We start from the raw sequence: 14,817 nt of genomic DNA, 5'->3' as shown, positions 1-14,817 counted from the left end.
GGTGAAAAAACTTCGTCATAAAACACTATATATTATGATAGGTAAATCTAGGTGCGTTATAATAAATTCGCTATATTATGACTGATAAGTGAAAATCTGTTATAATACACTGGACCTATTATAATAGGTAACAGAAAGTCCGTCATAATACACTGGACCTATTATGATGGACTTTTATGTCCGTCATAAAATGCACAAACTTATTATGACACCCAGAACTATAACGCCAGGTCATCCGTCATAGTAAGTCAATTTTACCCGTCATAAAAAGCTATTTTTCTACTTGTGAAATATTTACTTCATGGTTTTAAGGTCAATTTTGGATTCTCTTCTTGTTGAATTGGATTACTTTAGTTTTGGTTTTATTTGCTTATTTTTTTGTTGAATTATTGGTTCTATCAATGAGGTTTTTCTATTTGTGCTTTGTTTAGGTTATTTATGGATTTTTATTTACTTTTGTTATTTTTTCTAAGGATATAGGTTTTAAATCTATGGGATTTGTCCTAATGATGATTGAATAAGTTCTTCCTCAGAATTTCTTGGTTGTTTAAGTACCTAAAAAACTTTTGTACAGGTAATGTTCTAAATAATGTCTGTAATATAGTTTAATCTCGATTACTTTTATTATATATTAAAAAAATTATAAAAAATATATTTTTTACAACAACTTTTTATATTAGTTGAAATTCACCAAGTATAGAAAAGGGTGCAGTGATAATACTGTAAATATGATAATTTTTTGTATATTTATTTGACTCAAAGTTGTATGACATGTTGATAAAATTGTAATAAATTAAAAAGTTTTTTATACCAATTTGATGAATGCATATTTATGCTAACATTTTAAATTTAATTTCAAAATTCTGATTCAATGATAAAATTCTTGCGTTTACATGACTAGTTTCAATAAAATTTATGATAAGTAGATTTATTGAGTTTAGAAACTAAAAGGTCTTAAAAAATTATTTTTAATTGTATAAATTATTTTTGGATATTCTAATGTTTGTTGTTGTAGTTAAAGTTAAAGTTTGATTCATTCTAAACGTCAAATTAAATGGTTCGAGTTACAAAATAAAGCCAAAATTAGTTTATTTTGGAAAGAAATGTATAAGGAGTTAAATGTACCCCTAGTTTTCACTTATACACTTCTTTTTCAGCATGGGGTCACAAAATGTTTTTGTTGCTACACCCTTTAATTTTCCTATTCCACACCCCCTCCTACCACTCACAAAATCGGACTCACTCATGGCATAATCTTCCACTTATGAATCAAGCCAATCAGATACCAGCATTGTTGATAAATTTGGGAAGTAAGGTATTACCTTATATTGATAGGTGCAAGAAAAAACATATCAATCACCCCATTATTAAGAAAAAGAGAACTATTTTTTTTCATTCTCTCTTTCATTGGTAGTTCATGTGTCATGACTTGGAGTGATAAAAAAATGTCTTAAGATTTAGCTTAATAAGATTTTGACTAGACGAGTCTAACAATAAATATCAAATGAGTATAACAAAAAACATTAGATAAAAACAACTTATACTTAAAGTATGAAACTTTTTTTCTATAATATTGTTTTCATTTTTAATTTTCTCATTTTTGTGATTTATAATTACTTGGTCATTTAATAAAATAAAATTTAGAAAATATATTTATTTTTATTTCTTAATATAATATTATTTAAAAAGTAATATATATTTATTAGTAATGCAAAATTGTTTACACTATAATAGAAAATAAATTGTAATGTAATAATTTTGTCCTAAACAAATTACATTTATCTTTTTTTATTTTAATTTATAATATAAATATTTTTATGTTTGAATATTTTTCATATTTTTAGTATGTATTATCATTTATAAGAATGAACTATTTAAACGTTCTCATGTGTTTTAAAATTTAACAAACAACAATAAACGAAATAAGCATATGATAAAGTGTCATTTTTGGAAATCTATATGTTTTAAGAAAAGCTTGAGTAAACGCACCAATACATGAGTAGATGCACTACTAAAAGATTTCCTTACTAAATGTGTCAATGTGTTATATAAGAGTCTTGTTAAACACACTTATGCTATACTTTGTCAAACAATGCTAGAAGAGCTCTCACTATGATATGTAAAATGATATTTTTGGTGAATGTGCTCAAAGGTACAAACATTGTTCCAAAAACATATGTTGAAAGATATCTTAGTAAATGCACTCTTGAACTAAATGAGTAATCACTAAACAAGGCGTTGTTAAGAAAATCCTTACATAAACTAAACAATACCTCATTCTAAATGACGTTTTCATCAAACAATGAAACTTTAATGAATTGTTTGGTATCTTTACTAGAATGCTTAAACGATCAAATGTTGCTTGAATAATGAAAATTTGAAAAGATTATAGTTATTCTAGACGTGCATTAAATGACATTAAATGCACAACATTTAAAAACAACAAAAGTGATAAGAAAAAGGACATATTTGCCTGCATGCATATCTACTCTAATCTATGCAGATTACATATGTCAAGCATCTACTTGCTCTATCATTTACAAGTTAGAAGTGGATGTTAAAGACAAAGGATACATTCATAAAATGTTCTCTTTATCAAAAGTCATGCGAAAAAATTTGTACAACCTACTTTTGATAAAGTATTGAAAACGTATGTCTGCTTTGACAACTTGACTTTAACCTACGGTTGCTACCTAACAAGACTAAGAAGATCCGAAAATCAAAGCAAGTATTATTTAATGGACAGTTTCTTAAAGCTAATAAATAGAAGAACGTTGAAGAAAAGAGAAAGAGAATGAGCACATGAACACGAAAGAAAATATCTAAGAATAAAAGAAAGCTCAAAAGAAAAGAAAATACTCTCAAGCTTCACAGAATCTTAAACTTACTGTTGTAAGAAGAGAGAAAACTCTAAGAGTCTGTTAGATTGAATTATATTGTACACACATCCTCTTTGCGAGAGTAATCGTCTAAGGAATTGTAAGCGATCTGACTGATTGCAAATTCTGAAGAGAATACAAATACTTAATGTTTAACTCGATGGGGATAAACGGTAACAAGAGGATTTTGTTTAGTGGAAACCAGGAGTAGGTGAAACCTAACTAGACAGTGTACCGGGAAGATACTAGGAGTGTCTAGGGATACAAGGAATGGTGAAGAATACTACAAAACCAGGAGTGGGAGAAACTCAGTTCTAGTCAGAGTCACGGGGGTTACTAGGATTGACTAGGTGATACTAAGAGTGGTGCGAATACTAAGTTGTAATCTTGTTGAAAATTACAGTGGAACTCTCTAAGAGATCTTAGAGGAGAACTAGATGTAGCTCGGTGGAGTGAACCAATATAAAATAATTGTGTGTTAATATGTTGGTATTTGGTGTTTAATGTTTAGATGTTTCTTGGAATATTAATTGCTATGTTAATTATTTAGTGTTATTATTGATAAAGTGCAACACTTGATTGATATGTTATTAATTTGGTGATTTCTGTGTGTGACATTACCAATGTGATGTGTTGGTTTGTTGGTAGGAATGTTGTTTAGGATGGAACTTAGATTTTAGTTGTATTTTTGGCCTACGGGAAAAGGGTCTTTTTAGCTTTATTAAGTGGTGCAGAAATTAAGTTAGAGGGTGTAGAAAGTAAAAGAATAAAAATAAAATTTAAAAGAAAAGTATAGAAAGGTTACATGGATTTTGGAAAGATTTAGTAGTTGTTGATATTTTAAAAAGTAGTTAAGAGAAAATAAGAGAGGAAATATTGGTGGATTTTATACATTAAATGAGAGATCTTATTTTAACTAAAAAGATAGAGATGGGAAGAAAGAGATGATTTCTAGGAGAGAAGAGGAAGAGTTGTAGAAAAACCTCAGTGCAAGAGAAGATTGATGTTGTTTTGAAGATGTAGATAAAGCCCCGGGATTGGTCAAGGTATGAGGAAGCTTACCTTTATTTGTTTGTTTGTTGTATGTTATATGTTTTTTATTATCTTGATTAATAAACCTTGCTTTGATGCATGTGTACATGATTATGGTTATGATCATTTGTGGTTATGGTTAGGTAGGAGTTTGTGTATACATGGGGATAGGGTTTATGTAATATTTATGATAGGTTTTTCCTATGAATATATGTATATTTTGTTGGGTTATCTCATAATAAGATTTGATTCTAAGGGGGAACAAAGTTATAATAATTGGGGTTTGTACCATGCAAATACTTGTTATAAAGATTGTATGATAATCATATGTATCATATTGGGTTTGTTTGGGTTATAATATGCATAATTATGGGTTTTGGATGATTCAAGTGATATAATGTATGAATTAGGGTCTGCTCAAAAGGGTATAGGAGGTTTGAATACATGCATGATGTATTGGGTATGTTTTCTCGTGATTTAGGGTTGATGTGTGTGTTTGAAAACTTGAATTCTGTCCAAGATGTGTTTTGACTTAGTAATCATCGATTATCAGTCGTTATAATTGATTATTTGTGCATTGATTTTGAGTATTTTTTTCAGGAATAATCGATTATTTGGGATGATAATCGATTATCCCTTCATGTGTGACGATTTTGGGAGTTTGATGTGCCAAGGCCATTGAGATAATCGATTATTTCAAGTGATAATCGATTATCACAATACATTTTGTGTAAATATGAACTTCATAAGAATAATCGATTATAAGTTATGATAATCGATCATCCGAGTGCATTTTTGTTAAAAATGGTGAAAGTGATGAAGAATGAACGTAGGCCAAGCTTGAGCAGCTATAGAACATGGTGATAATCAAAAAATGAGATTAATGGCTAAGCTTAGGGCAATGATCGGGGTCATACCCGAATAAAATTAATACGCAATTAAAGTGCAATATATACTAGGAAGTCATTCCTAGGTCGTCTGTCAAGGCCCAACATTTGGTTCAGTCATTAGATCAAATACGTGGTGGGGGGAGGTTTTTGGAAAAAAATTGTGAATTGAAATTAAACATCTAAAACATTGTTGAGATTGTTGATAAGGGAAACACTGGTTTAGTTGAACCTTAATCTCACAATACTCTGGTTTTTTATGATGGCAACGCATTATTAATAACACATGTATTGTTATGTGTTACATGTTCTATTCTGTATTGTGGATGATATTTTAATGAACATGTTTGTGTTGATTCTCATATATGAATGCATATTCACTGATCTTATATCTGATACATCACTTATGATTGCATTACATATGTTTAAGAAAAGGAAAACCACATGGACTTTGATGAACTTATATTGTGTGGCAAAACTGCAAGTTTTAAGTCGACTTCATTATGAAGTAAGTCGATTAAAACTCGTAACTTTGCACATATTTTCAAAAGCAGTGTTGTGAGTGATTTTTCATTGAAAAGTTTTTCAAACTGAGCTGAAGTGTCTAAGTCGACTACATGCGCACTGGATCCGACTTAGTTAGTTATTTTGTTTGAAATTTTGTTAATGCTTTTATATTGTAACGACTATATTTCAATAGTCTGTTAGAGCATTAAATGAAAGTCAATTGTATTAAATGTGAAATCAATTTGGTTGTTATGACTACTACTAAATTGCTTATCTGTTATAACTGTCTAGTGACAATCGACTTCATTAGTAGCACAATCGACTACAAGAGCTTCTGATTTATAGAAAACTATAAATAGACGTGACTCTGCTGATCACAAAAGACTTTGGTTGAACTAACATTTTCATTTGTTGTTTCTGATTGAGATCCTGTGATTAAACGCTCCAAGAACTCATTAAGAAGACAATGAAGTTCTTTCTTTGAAGAGGTTTTGAAGGAGAAAGAATTGTGTGCTTACTGGTTGATCAATACTGCACAACCTGGTGTTCATCAGTTGATCAAGATTTCTATCAATCTTTGGAAAGATTGTTGTTATCCTCTTGGGATTACAGGAGATGGACTCAGGGAGTTCTGACACTTTAAGAATTGTTCAAAGTAGGTTGAAGATTGCAGAATAGGGGATATCTTGCTGTAGATCTTTGTGTTGCTGCCTATATTTTGGTTAGAGGGTTAGAGAGGTGTTTTGACGTGTTTTATAAAAGCCATGTTGTAAAAACCTTGACCATTATAGTGCATTTGCTTCCTAGTTGTGGAAGAACACGGGATGTAGGCATTGAGGCCGAACCAATATAAAAATTGTGCGTTTGATTTCTTTATCCTTACACTTTTACATTAAGTCAACTTTGTTGTTTACGTAGTCAACTTTATATTTCCGCTGCACTTAAACTTTTCATTCCTTGCGATTCAAGAAACTTTGTAAAGGTTTATACTTTGCGAAAAAGATTTTAAAAGGACTCTGATTTTTAAACCTCACCTATTCACGCCCCCCCCCCCTCTTGGTGTTCAAATTAAGCCATCATGTTTCCAACAAACACGAATTCAAACACTAATTGGAAGCGTTTGATCACTAGCTCAATTTCATTGTTCCAATCACAGATTAACAACAATTACCCACTCCTATAACCCCTAATCCAACATAAGTTAACCAACTAAGAGAAGACTAACCATGTTTTCATAAAAGTGAATTAAGCAAACGTAATGCACACATTCAATCAATTCTGCACCATGCACTTTAATCAACTAAGCGGAAATTAAACACCAATTAGGCAACTAAGCATGTACCCAATTGCAAGTGCATAAGCAGATTGAATATGAGCAAGGTCAGAGCAACTAAAACACAATTACAGTTCAAAAATCTCATGGAAATGATTCAATTTCACTAATGACCAACCAAGCACACTTAACCTACCACTAAAACGAATTTAAAACAACAAAGCTGGAACGAAAGTGCAAAGTTGGACGAAAATGCAAAGTTGGAACAAAATGCAAAGTGAAAATTCGGACGACATTGAAATGCTAATGCGAGATTTAAACAACAACAAGAACAATAGACGAAATTGCAATTAAAAACGAAATTGATTCATTACAAGAAAGGGAAAAAATAAAGCATACCTAAACCCCAAAATAGGAAAGCTGAAAATGTCCCAATGCATAAAACGAGAATGAAGAAGAAGAAAGACTCTCCCAAATCTGATTCAAGGGTTTTAAAAACCCCTTTTACAATTTTGCCCTTTATATGGTGATGAATCACTATTTTATACTATTCACTTAGTTTTTCGCATCGAATTGTATTAGTGAATTGTGTTTAATTCTAAATTATTGACTCATTTTTACTACTTGGGCTTAATTTGACTAAGAATTCTTATTTTAATTAATTTGAATTATTTTGGATTAATTATTTCAATTATTATTTGCAGAACAATTTTGGAATCATATTTTGGGACGAAGAGAGTGTGGCCACGTCAATAATTGTAATTAATTTCATTTTGTAATTTTAATTATGTTAGTTTTGGACAAATTTGACTTTTGGGCCTCTTTTTGGTCAATTTTTAGGAGAAGCTCATACTAAGGGTATAATTGTAATTTGGGGTCTATAAACCTCAAATCAGCTTTTAGGTTTTGGCTCTCTCCCTCATTTTTTGTTTTTCTCTTTTTCGATGTAAAGCTCGGGAAGTTTTCCACCCCCTCCCCCCTTTGGGGATTTAGGTTTGCTTTCGATTTCCTTTTTCTTGTATCAAATTCATTCTGTTTTTCAATTGCAATTTGAATTTCGTTTCTTGCTTTCAGTGTCATTTCCACTTTTGTTTTACCCTCTTTCACTACTTTCCATTTACATTTTCCAATTTCATTTACATTTTCAGTATTAATTTAAGTTTGTGTTTCAGTTTCTGTTGCATTTTTGAAGTTGTTTTACAATTCTGTTATGGGGATTTTCGTTCCAGTTTTGAATGTTGTTTTCAATTCGAATTTGCTATTTTAACATCACTTTAATGGTAGTAAGTGTTTTTGGTTGGTCATTAGTGATTTTACATTGTTTCCTTGAGATTTCTGAGTTGGAAGTGTGTGATTTGCTGCTCTAATTTGACATTCTATTAAATCTGGTTGTGTTCTTGCAATGGGTATACACTTAGTTGCCCTATAGGTGATTGAATCTTCGCTTAGTTGATTAATCTGTATATGGAATAGAATGGATGGAATAGGTGTGTTACATTCATTTAGTTCGCAATTATGAAACATGGATAATCTTTTCTTAATTTGTTAGCTTGTGTTGGATTAGGGGTTAGAGTAGTGTTTAATTGTTGTTAATTTGTGATTTGAAGCATGTAATGGAGCTAGTGACCAATCGTTTTAAATATGTTTTTAGTTTTTTGCTTTAAATATGTTTTTAGTTTTGTGCTTTCCATTCATTTCCTCACCATGTGTTTCAACCTATTGCCTGAACCACATTTGTGTCGGACAATCGTTATCGTTCGGAGATAGAGTATAACGCAGCGGAATAAAACTTAAAGTAGCGGAAAGCGTGTTCGTCACTTTTTAAATTAAAATGGTCAGTTTAATTTTTTAAGGGAAAATTTATCGAACAATTGATGTGCAAATAAAAGTAAAGAGTGTAGGGTGTAGAAAAAATCACACAAATAATTTTTATTCTGGTTCGATTCAAAAGAATCTACGTCCAGTCGTTAATCACTATAAAAAGTGATTAACAGTTTCACTAAAAATGAGTTTCACAGATTACAAAAATAGTGAATAAAATATGATGATTGAACCTTCCTTCGACGAACGAACCGGAAGATGAACACTCTGCCAACTTAAAGAGAACCACTCTGACTATCGACACACGATATGCGAGCTTCTCCTATTCACGAGACCAGGCAGAGCACCTTGCTAACTCGAAGAGAACTGCTCTGACTATCGACACACGAAACACGAGCTTCTCCTATTCACGAGACCAAGCAAGGGAACTGAACAATGCTTTTGAGAACTTCCTCTGAAAAACAATATTCTGCAAGAGCTTATGTTCAACAATGTTACTTCTGAAGTTCTCAGAAGTCCAATATATAATCAGTCAGTCTGAATATCAAAGGTCAAGTCCCAACTGCCAGTAATAATTGATTATTGTAAGTGATAATCGATTATTCAAGTCCGTTACAGGTTTTTCAAAAAATGATAATCAATTATTTGGAATGATAATCGATTATTCCTGAAAGAGTCATGATAATCGATTATTGCTTCTCAAAATCGATTATTTCAGTACATTATCTAAAATACAAGTTTTACAAATTTTGAGGACTTTCCTACTACATTCATAATCTACAACTTGCTTTTAAAAACTATCTCAAATATCTTCTTCAGGTTAAAATTCTTGTAGCATCATCAAAACAAATTACTTCAAGATTTACCAATGCTCCTCATTGGTAACAATTTGGTTCTTGAGAGACGACCTAGGAGTCACTTCCTAGTATTATACTACACTTAATTGCATACTAAATTTAATTTGGCTACGACCTCGATCATATGGGCTTCTACAAAATCTGCCCAAAAATAGGCCCAAAGCCAATAAAAACGAAATAAGAATAAAATGTTGACATGGATAATGATAAATGATGTGGCCACACTCTTGTTGTCCCAAAATATGATTCCAAAATTGTCCTGCAAATAATAATTGGAATAGTTAAGATCAAAGAATTCAAAATAATTAAAATAAGAATTACTAGTCAATATAAGCCCAATTAACGAAAATGAGACCATAATAGAGATTTAAACACAATTCACTAATTAAAGTTGATGTAGAAAGCTAAGTGAATAGTACAAATTATTGATTCATTAGTTAGGTTTGACTTATGGTTGACATTTGGAGCATGAGTGTGTGACCAATGAGCATAAGAGTAGGGGACTTACTGTACCTAGTAAATCCTAAGTTTATCGGCGGATATGTGCTTCTTTTTACCTTGAGTGCAAAGGAAGGGTTGTTCGGGTATTGAACCTTCCTTGTATGGAGGTGATGGTGTCTTCCTTGTCCTTATGTAGTAGAATTACATGTTTCTTAGCTGAATTGCTGGACTACTCGAGCATATCTTAAGTGGTTGTTGGCTTGTATGAATTATCTAACCGATTGCATGCGTTGTTTAATCTGTTAAATCTGAAACATATGTAAAATTATTAAAGCAAAAAGAAAAACTTAACAAATTACATTATTTGCATAATTGAAAATCCTATTGTCTTACACATTGTTTCAATACAATTTCTATGAACATTCACTTTCATAACTAACTTGTTGTTTTAGTATTGATTGCAAGAGCATCTAAGAACGTCTTGGAGAATTAAGATCATACATTTGGATAAAATTATCAAGATTCTTCCAAGAAGGTTGAGTTGAATCATTGTTGGTCATATCTGCATTGTTGGTGTATTCTGTGAAGATCAATGTCTACATTTGCAATCAAGAGGATTGTGTTCCTGTGCAAGTTAGCCAAAAGGAGAGAATCGTGGTGCTCTTCGTTGAGAGTTGAGATTACTCTCAAGGTGTTCAGAAAGTTGGGATTGCTTTCTGGTTTTGGTAAGATTGTGAGGTGTTCACATCTTGTTACTGTAAGTGATATTGAGTTAGAAAGGAGATTGGATGTAGGCTTGGTCGAACCAATATAAATCTTTGTGTTGATCTTTCTATCCTTCTCTTTGATGGTTGATTCATATACTTACTTTATTAATTTCAAGAAAATTTGAACATTTTGCAAAACTTTTCGAAAACAAATATCAATTCACCTCGTCCCCTCTTGGCTTGAGATATAAGGCATCACTTTTCTAACAATTTATCTAATTTTTTTTATTAAATTCCCACATTATTTAATTTGAATGTTTTTCTTTTCTACACCCCTTATTTTAATTTCTTACACCTAATTAATAAAAGGTAAAAGACCCTTTTTGTCCCTAAGCCAAAATATAAATAAAATAACATAGAAATTATGTTCTAACTTAATAACACTAATTTCCAAACAAAAATACTAAAGTCACAAGACTGCCTTATTTCTAAGACTCCTATTTTTCACAAATCTTACAACCAGTATAAAATAATTGTGTTTATTACTTCAATCTTGCTAAACGTTTTTTTTTTCAAACTTTGCGGTTGTCTTTTATCTCAACCCTTTATAAGAGTTCTTATCACCAAACGTTATTTTTATTAAGAGCTATTTTTTCAAATCACTACAACATATTAGACTAGATGATTGAAAAATATTTATTTGAGAACTTGCAGTTTGAACAGAAATTTCTAAATCAAGTGTTTAACAACTTATATAAATCGTTTAATCATTGACAAGGTTGTTAAACTACATTTCTGACGAAAAATTTTCCTATAACACTTTTCAATCCCCCCCTCCCCCTCCTCCCCCTTTCTAGTGCTTTCCAGGTATTTCAGGCATAAGGTTTTAAATAATTATATTTGTAACAAAATAAATTAAAATATTATACTTAACAGATGTTTAAATTAGATATTTGAAATAACAAAATCATATTTCTTAATATTATAAATTTTGTTTTATATTCTCTAAATTCACTTTTTATTATTTTCAACTTGAAAATATAGAGTTTAAGACTTTTGTAAGATTGAAACAAAAAGTAAAAACTAACAAACTAATTGTTTTAAAATATGCCAGTAATGTATTTATTTTTTCATTATCTAGTCTACAAATATATATGAAATGTAAATTGATTAGATGACTATAACAACACACACTAGACAAATATTGCAAAGAACATTATATGAGTCTAACAATATACAAATTTAACAATATACATTAAATGAATTTGTCCATACAATTACTAAACATGTATAACCAAAAATATTAGATAAATTATTCCACACATTAAATAATGGGTCTAGGATTAGACGAGTCTATCCATATACTAATTAAATAAATCTAACAACAAACACTAATTGAGTTATCTATACACTAATTAGATAAGTATGACAATACATTACACAAGTCTTTGTCTCCATATGCAAATTATACGAGTCTACTAATACACATTAGACGAGTTTGTCCATTCACTACTTAAACAAGTCTTGAAATACAATTAAATGAGTATGTAGATACATTGGTTAGACGATTATGTCCATACACTAATTAAACAATTCTAGCAATAAATACTAGACGAGTATGTTTATACACTAATTAGACAAGTCTACTAGTATACATTAAACAAGTTTGGCTATACATAAATTACACAAGTTTACTAATACACATTAGACAAGTTTTTCCACTCACTAATTAGACGAATCTTGCAATAAACATTACACGAGTTTGAATATACACTTATTAGATGAGTCTAACAATACACATTATACAAGTGTGTCTATATATTGATTAAACAATTTTAGCAATACATATTAAATGACTTTATCGATGTATTGATTAGACAAGTCTAGCAATAAACATCAGACAGGTCTTTCCATACACTATATTTGGCATAAAGGCACCTAAGAAACCCTAAAAGAAAACCCAAAGAAATTGGACCTAAAAATAGCTTGAAATTTTAAAAATAGAAGCAAATTGTTAGCAATTAAAAGAAGATTACAAATATTTTTAATTTTCTAAACTATTGTATAATTATGCTCCAAACCATTATTTTCATGTCCTTTGAATTCCAATCTTTATGGAACATCACCTGCCTTGAGGAGATTTGTTCTTCCAACTGTTTTCTCCTTAACCTTATCATAGGTCCTTTTAATTGCAATGACTCTTCCTCAAGTTCTTCTTTTATTGGATCAAGGGATAGTCCTTTACCAATGAGCTTTGAAAAACCTAGTATGAGTAGAGCTATAAGTTTCACCTAGTGGGTCTTGAGTGATTGAGTGTTGTTGTTGCTAGAAGAAGTTGTTCATATTTTGTGTGAGGCAACGGAGGTGATTCATTCCTTATGTGTTTCAAGAAATGTGTCTTTCATCTTTTGTGTCTTCAAGAGATGTGTTCTCTAAACCTTAAACCCTTTCCTCTATGATTATAAATTTACTTTATTTTAATGTTTGAGTTAATCTCTCTTTTGAGATATTAACAACTAAACATGAGATTTTTTTTTATCCAAACTAATATAAAATACATTGTAATTTTTCTTTTCCTACACTCTTTAAATTATTTGTTGTTATTATAAAGAAAAAAAATTAATTGAACTTTGATCTTAAAAAAGAAAAACTTTTTAAACGTACAACTTTTATTAACAAAAAAAATCATCCTCTCTCTTAATTTCGTCCAACATAAACATTTCGCATATTCTTAAACTTTTATATAAAAAATACCAAAAGTTGATATAAACATTTTTAATCATATATTAAATTTGATTTTTTATATAAAAAAACGATTCTCTTTATTCTTATTTTAAAATATTGATTCTTATAAAATATTAAGATTTTTGTAGCAAATATTTCTTAACTTATATTAATGCATTAAATTATGACTTTGTTCCATTCCTATCTAATTATTATGTTTTCAATTTGAATTATCTTTTATATTTCATCAGAGATTCAAAATCGAGATAAAGAGAAGAGTTGAAAATAAGCTTAAACGAGCAATGTCAATTAAAGGTAATGATAAAAATAGTTTCGAAGAGCGGTCACCTAAATATAATCTAGGGTTAAATATGTTTTTAGTCTCTATACTTTGGGACGATTTTGATTTTAGTTTCTCTTTTAAACTAAGGTACAATTTAGTTCTTCAACTTTAGAAAACTTTGATTTTAGTCCTTTTTACCAAATTTTTTTAATTTTATTTGCTGTTTCAAGCGCGTTTCTAGGTTAATATTGAAACAAAAATGTGTCAAACAGTGTAAACAATTCAAATGCTATAATGAAACGTGCTTGAAACAATAAATAAAGTTAAAAAAATTTGGTAAAAAAGACTAAAACCAGAGTTTTCTAAAGTTAAAGGATTAAATTGTACCTTAGGTTAAAAGAGAGACTAAAACCAAAATCGTTCCAAAGTATAAGGACTAAAAACATATTTAACCCTATAATCTATAACTACAATACAAATATGTAATACAAGATAAACCAATAGATACTGTCAGCGTGAAAAGCAAACATTCCACAATAGTAAAAATATAAGAAAAATCTATTAGCACCATTGGAGATAAGATTTTATATAGGAACCGTTGACCATTTGATCTTTACTTTTTATACATGAAGAAGTTCTCGCTAGCTAGAGCAAAGTGTAAATTATAATTTCTTATTTATAATAAGAATTTTTGTTAATAAAAAAACCAAATTTTATTCACTATACACTCTTTTAAACTATTTATTTTTTATTATTTATGTTTATATTTTTAATTTTATTTATGTTTATATTTCTATATTAAAACTTCATAAATCTACTTAATATTAAAAAATATTAGTATAATGTAATTTAAAAATTATCTTTTTTTTTGTGTGTGCTAAAGTTTAATTACTAACTTCTTTTAATTCTTAGCTTCTATTTTTAATTATTCATTAATTTCAATACTATATTGCGGCCTAACATTTTTATTTTTATGCCTTTATCATTTATTTAATTCTTAGTTAAATTAATAATTTTCATTTTAGGAGATCCCGATTTTACTTTCTTTTATATCTTTTTATTTTTTAAAAATATCGTACTAGCCCGATCTAAATTTTGATAAAACAAATATGGTTAATCCAAAAAAAAAATTGCTCCACTATTTTTTTAAGATAAAACATTCTCTCATTTCCTACTTTTTGTTGTAAAAATCATTTAATTTTAAAATACTAAAATAAATTGTTTAAAAGGTGATCATTTTTCACTCATTTGATGCCAATTCGGTAGAAATAGATTTATTCTGGCAATTCTAGAACGAGTATTTTTCATTTTCCCTTTCTGACAAGAAGAAAAATTTAATATTTTTATTTAATGTAACTCTTTTCTACTCTACATTTTTTCGTAAAATGAAGAGAAAAAGAAAGTGT

The sequence above is a fragment of the Vigna radiata genome, unplaced genomic scaffold (genome assembly GCF_000741045.1).
Source record: "Vigna radiata var. radiata cultivar VC1973A unplaced genomic scaffold, Vradiata_ver6 scaffold_7, whole genome shotgun sequence".
Classification (NCBI taxonomy): Eukaryota; Viridiplantae; Streptophyta; class Magnoliopsida; order Fabales; family Fabaceae; genus Vigna; species Vigna radiata.
This window is presented reverse-complemented; position numbering follows the sequence as displayed.